Source organism: Coffea eugenioides, unplaced genomic scaffold (assembly GCF_003713205.1).
Source record: "Coffea eugenioides isolate CCC68of unplaced genomic scaffold, Ceug_1.0 ScVebR1_112;HRSCAF=489, whole genome shotgun sequence".
In the NCBI taxonomy this organism is placed as follows: domain Eukaryota; kingdom Viridiplantae; phylum Streptophyta; class Magnoliopsida; order Gentianales; family Rubiaceae; genus Coffea; species Coffea eugenioides.
This window is the reverse complement of record NW_020861509.1, coordinates 66,031-74,180: the sequence shown is the minus strand read 5'-3', so window position 1 is coordinate 74,180 and position 8,150 is coordinate 66,031.

Here is an 8,150-nt window from a genome sequence, read left to right as displayed (position 1 = left end):
TGTTTGGGGTGAGGTAGAAGCTCAGCGAGTGTTCAGTAAAATCAGTAATCAAATAAGTTTCACAATAATTCATTTCAATGATGTCATGAATCAGTCATCAAATGTACGTTTATTGCTCTTGTGAGCCAGTGAATTCATTGTACTTAAACATCCAACACTCAAATAGATCAAATAACAGTTAACCAGAAACGAGGAGCCATTTGTGCTCCAAATAACATGTAAACAGTGAGGGAAACGTTGGTTCTAAGCACAAGATTTCCAAGCACTCATTTGAGCCAAATCATGCCATAAGCTCACATGCAAGCACACATGATATGGAATCGAGTAAACAATGCAAGAAATCGTTCATAAGTAACTTTGGAAAGAGCTTGGCGATCACTCACCAATCACAACTCAGGAACCATCCATCACAGACATTGCCTTGTTCAAGTCTAAGCCTTTCATTTCTACCAAGTGTTAACCCAAACTCAAAGCGATCAAACGTCCTCAAAGATTGGACAGCACTTCCCCTTACATTTCTTATTTCCATCCTACAATAACCACCAATATCCATTCAAAATAGCACACACAAATCATAGGCTAGTAAATACACTATCTTAGGGTCACAACACCCTTCACATATAACCATTTGTTAGATCCACAGTTAAACACAATTAAGCCCCAAATTAGAAACCCTAATACTGAAATTTGCCGCACAAATCTGAAATTTTTCACAAATAACCACAACTAACACATAAAGGCTCCATTTGACACCATATCAAGTTGTCATTCCATGAACAACCAACAATTATCATCTAAAATCCAAAAATTCACTAATAAAATCAGAAATTTGTCAAAATTCATGAAATCATCCACAAAATAGCATATCTAACCTCTACAAACCACTAATTCACCATTATTAAGAACAAAGAGGGAATTTCTGAGCAACTTACCTTATAACCACAAGAAACAAGGTAGCTTAGTGCTTTCCCTTTACCAAAGACTCCATCAAAGCCTTTATTTTTCCGTAGTGTACACTTGTACGGAGTAGTTTGTGATTTTACCGGTTAAAACTCAAGATTTGAGCAAAGATTGAAGCTAGAAAATGAAGAACTTTTCTCTCTTTTCCTCTCTATGATGCACGGCCAAGCAAGGGAAAGAAATGAAGAAATATCAGCCAAGAAACAAGATAAGAATGAAGAAAAAACAGCCGGTCAAACCTGGCTGCGGAGGTGCCACGTCACAATCCGGCCGGAATCTGGCCAGATTGCCGGCTGGATTTCTGGCCGGATTCAAGGCAGTGGCGAAATCAATTTTTTTTCAAAACTCCAAGGCAATCCGGCCAGGTATCCGGTCAAGAACTGGTCGGATTTTCGACCGAATTCTCCAAAAACCACTGTTCACCAGAATTTTTTCCTTTTCTTCTTCTTTCGGGCGTCACAACGTAGGGCTTAAGAAGGAAATCTTGGAAGAAACACACCGATCTAAGTACACGGTACATCCTGGAGGGAATAAAATGTACCAGGACTTGAAAAGTTTGTACTAGTGGGAGAACATGAAAAAAGAAATTGCTCGATTTGTCCAAACTTGTTTGATTTGCCAGCAGGTTAAAGTCGAGCATCAGAAACCATCTGGCCTATTGCAACCTTTAGAGATACCCTAGTGGAAGTGGGAAAATATCACTATGGATTTTGTATCGGAATTGCCAAGAACACAAAGAGGTCACGACACCGTTTAAGTAATAGTGGATAGGTTGACTAAATCTGCTTATTTTCTGCCGATTAGTATGAAGTACTCATTGGAAAAGCTAGCTAATTTATACTTGGATGAGATTATAAGACTACATGGAATATCGGTAAGTATTGTGTGAGGACAAAAAATTTTTCTTTTTTATTATATTTTACTGGCTTATTTAATTATTTATTCACCCGTTTACCCCAAATAATTTATTTCATCCGTTTCAAGTCCATTTGTATGCAAAAATGTCCCTTTTATAATTTTAAAACGTTTAGTTAGCAAATTTAATTTTTCTACGGCTCGTTTAGCGAGAAATAGAAATACACGTTTTTCGAGGTAAATTCGATCCGAGAGTACATTAGTCTTGGAGAACTAAGAGATGATCAATAGTAGACTAAGAAAAGTTAATTGAGAGATTAGATGTGAGTGAGTTAAAATTAAGCTTTTACCGCGCACGCGTCAATAGTTTCCCAAAAGTCACGCCGGTACGACTAATTGGAGATTTGAGAAATTAATACTAGACTATTAAGGGTGAATAATTACTATATTAAAGGAAGTACCTTGGAGGATTAGTGCACAAGTGTATCAAACCCGAGAGAAAACGGTGGTACGAAACCCTATTGAGCACTATTGAAGGATTGACTTTTTGCACCAAACTTAAAGCTATTATTTCATTCTTTCCCTACAAGTTTCCTGTGAGAACCCGTAAAATTTCTTATTTTCTAGGCTTTATTTTATTTATTTGCACGCTTCTTATGCCTTTTCTTTATTAGGAAAATTTTCTAGATAATTTTTATGAACAAATAGGGTTTTTAAATTATTTGTTTAGTATAATTTAGTTCATGAGATTTTTGGAGCGTATACCGGGCGTGGGACCCGCTAGTGCAGTAAGTTCGGTAAAATTGGGCCAATTAGGTTAAGTTTTGTGTACTGGGATTAATTTGCTAGATGTTAAGAGATAATTAGAGGTTGCTTAGATGGTTAATGATGGAGAGACAAAAGGATAAGTGTTAAACTTACAAGGTGCCACGTGTCACTTTTTCATTCGAGCTTGGACTTTGACCATTATTTCTTACCTTTACTAATACCCAATTTTGACCCAAAAATCACCCAATTTTGCAAGCCTTTGGCCGACTCTCTCTCTCTCAAGAAGACAAGAAAAGAAAACTCTCAACCTTTTGCTTTTAATCTTGCCTAAATCTTGCAATCCAACCGATTAATCTTGAGATTATTCCATAAAAACCTCTAGCTAGGTAGGATTGAGGAAGTTGGTGGAGTTGTTTTGGAAGCAAGAGACCTAAGCTACTACCTTTTGTGAGTTATCAAGGTATGGTGTGTAAATATCCATTGTTTGTTTTCAATAATGGTGAATTCATGACTTGTGATGGCTAAAGAGATGTTTTAGTGGAAGATTTTATGATTTTTGGTGGAGATTGATGAATTTGTATTTTATGCTTGATTTTCTGATTTCATATGTTTGGTGTTGGTTAGTCATGGATTGTTGGTTAGTTATAGTGTAAAATGAAGTTGAGATATGCTGGATGTGATAGATTGTACAAAAATTCTGGTTTGGGGCAAAGATTCCAGATTAGGGTTTCACTAACCCTGTTCTGCCCGTTTCTGTTCGACCAGGTTAGTGGCCGAATTGGCCTTAGTACAAAACATGAAAGTTGTAGATAATGATGTTTTCTAGTTTCCTATAAATTTTCAGCCCAATCCGAGCTCGGTAACCTGAGATAAGATGGAAATACCCAGACTGGTCTAGGTAGGAGTTCAGCGAACAGGGTTGTCATTTCACCCAATCTGACCGTGACTTTTCACCATGATCCTTACCGAATTAGATTTTTACCAAAACATGAAAGTTGTAGCCAATAGTATAAAATAGTTTCCTAAAACATTTCAACTTGATCAGACCACTGTAGCATGTGAAACGACCGAAATACCCTTGACTGTCCATGAAACCTGTTTCGCGCCCAGAATGCTGTTTTCGTGTAGTTTTCCATTTTTGATCATGAAAATGCATGATTTGGCCTTGGAGGTCTTTATAATAAATGTAGGGTTGTGTTTTAGCTTCGAAACACCATAAGATACACTTCAATCGGACTTCAGTAGCCTGAGTTGTTGCTGTTTCACAATTGTGCGGTTAGCCAACCTGTTTGTGAGATTCTGGTTTCGTATATTTCAATTTTGACCTAGTTTCAGTACAAACTGGACTGAGTGGCCTTCTTCAACATTGTAGCCCTTTCTGTTAGCTTCGAAACGGTGTATCTTTCACCTCCATCCGATAATCGTAGTGCCGGTTGTGGCCAATACGCTAATTGACGTCAAAACTATTTTTAGGTTTTAAGGTTTAACCTTCATTTTTGGACTTTCCCTAGTTTATTTTAGTACTTATACGTGCTAGTGAAGGCTTGTTTTGGTAGTAGGTGGATTTGGTTTGTGACTTGTAATCGAGTCTTATTATGCTTACTTGAATGTATATTGATTTTGAACCACATAAACGATTCCGAAAAATAATATTTCTGAGCCTATCTAGTTGGAATCCGACTTGACTTTGATTCAAGTATTTTCCATTGGAACTGTTATAACCCTTTGAGTTTGGTTTATGACACCCTAGTTGTTTCCCTCCACAGATCCAAATGGCTTTATTTTCACTTTAAAGTCACCTTTATCCGTTTTACTCGTAACTAGTTGAGTTCCTTGATTCCACTTACTTGTTTTGCTAGATGAATTGTAATATTCTTTCTCGTCGAATCATAGGTTTTCTCAGTGACCGAGGGTAAGATCCGATAGGACATTTTGGACGTTATTTTGCATAATTCGGTGAGTGTTCCTTGTTTGCTATATTTTCTTGACTTCATGACTCGTATTATTGTTTGATAACGTGTTAAGTGCTTTCAATGATTTCCAAAACGAGTTTTCTAGGCGGGTGTGTACTTTATCGCACCCGACCTAAATAAATGTGAAATTTTCAAAGATTGAATGATTGGAACGTTACTTGTGCATGAATGTAAGCCTTTTGGCTGAACTGGGCCCTGCTCCTTGTTACCGATCGACTCGAGCCAGAAGCGGACTCGGTCGGGCGATTTAGTGACCTGGGTGAACGTTTGGTATACTCGAGTATTACCTTGTAGGTTGGTGGAGGTTGGTGGAGCCTGACCAATGTCCAGGAAGGGTTGAATGAAATGAACGAACGAACGAACGAGGGTTTTATTGATAAATGAAAAATGTATTTGCAAACGAATGAAGGAATAAGGGGAATGACAGGAGAACGAACGAATGAACGAACGAATGAACGAACGTATCCTTTTCATGTGTGACTTATTGTAAATGTTGTAAATATTTCTTGACTTATTGTTTGATTTATGGCTTGATCCCATGTTCGGAACCTCACTGAGCTTTTAGCTCATCCCTTTAGTTTTGTTTTCCTTAACAGGGGAAGGCGAGCAGGGGCGAGAGCTCTGTATCGACTGGCTAGGTCTAGTTTTGGTTTTGGTTTTGGTTCTCGCCCTAGTGCTTGGCACGGGCTGGTTGTATGGTGACTTGAGAACTTTTGTATTCTCGACGGTTGTACTTCTTTCTGAGATAGCAATGTATATAAGTTTTGTTTTAAGTTTTGGATCCTCATTTTGCTCTTTCTTGTGGTTCTATTTCTGATTTGTGTGAGTGAACGACTGAGTCCCGGCGAGAGTTGGGCAGGCGGTCCCGCTGAACCCTCTGGTTCGCCTAAGGGGAAAGTGGGGCTGTCACATTTCCATCACACAAATACCCTCATCTCTCTCTCCTCACTCCCTCAATTTTCGGCCAGACCAAGAGACAAGAAAAGGAAGAAGAAAAAAACTCCATTGTTTAGCTTCAAATCACTCACCAAACCTTCACCAAATTACTCACAACTTGGAGTACCACTCTAGCTTGAAGGGAAGAGAGGGCTGGCTAGTTAGGGGCTGTTTTAAGGAGTTTCTCACAACAAAATTATAGAGTTTCATCTTGAGTTTTGAAGGTATAAACACCTCCACCAAAGCTTTTACTTTCTTGTTTCATTTCATGGTTTTGAAGCTTGTAGCTTCCTTATTGTTGTTGTTGCTTGAATTTGGTTGGTTGAAGTGGGCTCTATGAACTCCCACCTTGGTTATATGAGGGCTGCCATGATGTTTATGTCTGTGGTGTGTTTGTGATGAGTTTTAATGAAAGAAACTAGAAGAGGAAAAAGAAAGAGAGAAAACCGTGAGAGGAAGCAAGATGGCCGAATCTGCTCTGTTGTTGTTCTTGCTTGAATTTTGAATTTTTGTTGGTTGTTTGGCTGTGAAATTGGTTGATATATATTTTATATTGTGTGTAGAAAGTTTCTACCAAAAATCATTTGATTTGGTTGAGCAAAACTAGAAATTTCGAAACTGCAAGAAATCTGGAAATGGTCATCTGAAGGCCTAAACAGTATATCTTTGATTGAACATAACACTTTGTACAAAAGTCAAAATCGAGTGCCATTTGTGGCATTTGAAACTAGACATTCTTAGCTTTAAAATGGTATAAAAATCACTATCTAGTTCGTTTTGTGTGAACTGTAGTAAACTGATAAAGTCGGCTGTTCTGTTCAACCTATTTATTCGAATGGAAATGAGAAGCTGTAACTTGTGGCTTGAATTTGAACTACTTGTGAACTGATTTTGGAAATGATTTCTTCTGATGAAATGTATCTTTTGGAACCTAGTTTCCAACGCCACCAACCATTCTTAATTTGAGTTTGTATAGAGTGATATATGGCCTGATTTTTACATTGCAGTAAAACTGGAAACTGGAAAGTTTCTTCCCTCTTGCTGGCCGAATGGTCAAACTTGTTTTGGAATGTTTTGTTTAAAAAACTTTGATGTCAATTGCCTCTAAATTGCTTATTGGATGTTTATGGAACCTTATTTTCAACATTTGAGCTAATTGAGGTTGATTGTGTGGGGCAAAATGTTTGAAAAGGAAAGAGAACCATGGACGACAGATTTACTTTGAAATTTTCCCAAACTTTGACTATTTTGTTAACTATCTTTGCACGTGAGTTTCTGTATAAAATTTGGTAGAGATATATTTCACATATGGAAGATTTAGTGTACCAAATTTGGTATATTTTTAATTCCATTTCGATAGCTAAATGATACTTCAAAGATAGCTTTTCAAATCTAGAAAATGACTGAACAGTTTGCAAAGCGTGACCAACTTTGAACTGATGTATCTCAATACTCGAAACTCCAAATTAGTTCTGTTGATTGTGTTTGAAACCTTGTTTAGAACTCATATTGTGTTATGAATTTCAAAGGCTGATTCACTTTCTGTGAATTATGCCGAATTTCCAAAGTTTGCTGAAAAACCAAGACTGGTTCAAACCTGTCTTCTTGGAACTGAAACTTTGAGCGGAATTATGAATGCTTTCTAGTTAGAATCATAGAAAAGTATCTTCTGAGAACTTTTAGTACTCTGAATTTAGTTTCCAATGGTATAAATTTTTCTGTTTTTGGACTTATGAAACTCGAGATACGATTTTTCAAAGTAGTGTCACTCTAAACTGGAAAATTTCTGTTTCAACCAAATTACTCCTTTAAGAACTTTCCACCTTCCTTTGTGATTGTTGGACTGTTTTAAGTTTGCTTTCATAGTTTAATACAAGGTGTAGACACCAAATTTTTGGTGTTTTATTATTTATTTATTTACTATTCGTTTTTATTTGTTCTATTTTTATTTGTATTTACTTTTAGTTTTAGTTATTTTATCCATTTTTTAGCTAGAATTTCTAAAGGAAAAAGAAAAGTGTTCAAAAAATATGTTTTAGTTGTTTAGGATTTAGTTTCATTATTTAAAGGAAAAAGGAAAAATGGAAAAATGAAAAGATGATGAATTGGAATTTGCACTTTCTTGTTTCTAGTTTATTTTTCATCCAATGTTAATTAAATTGTTTTTGTTATTTATTTTTACTATTATCAATTTTAATTACTTTAAAAAAAAAAAAAAAAAAAAGGAATACGCGATGGCAAGCTGCGTTTTTACGCAGCTTGCAAGTAAGGGCTCGGGCAGCCCTTGGCTGCAATTTTAGAGGAGACAATGGGAGTTTTAGGGTTGGGGTGGCCCCATATAAATAGAAGATGCAGCAGCAGCCGCAATAGGGGAGAGGGCATCGAGCAAAAGAAGAAAAAAAAGAAAAAACAAAGGAGGAGTTTTTCGGTGAGCAAGGGGGAGAGGGCATCGAGCAAAAGAAGAAAAAAAAGAAAAAACAAAGGAGGAGTTTTTCGGTGAGCAAGGGGGAGAGAGCATCGAGAGGCAAACAGAAAAACTGAGCGAGGGAGAGGGTAGTTGACGGCCGGGGAAGAGAGAGAAAAAACAGCTAGGGTAGCCGGAAAAAGAGTGAACCAGAAAACTAAAAGAGTGAGGGATCAGCGGGGAGGTTTAGAAGG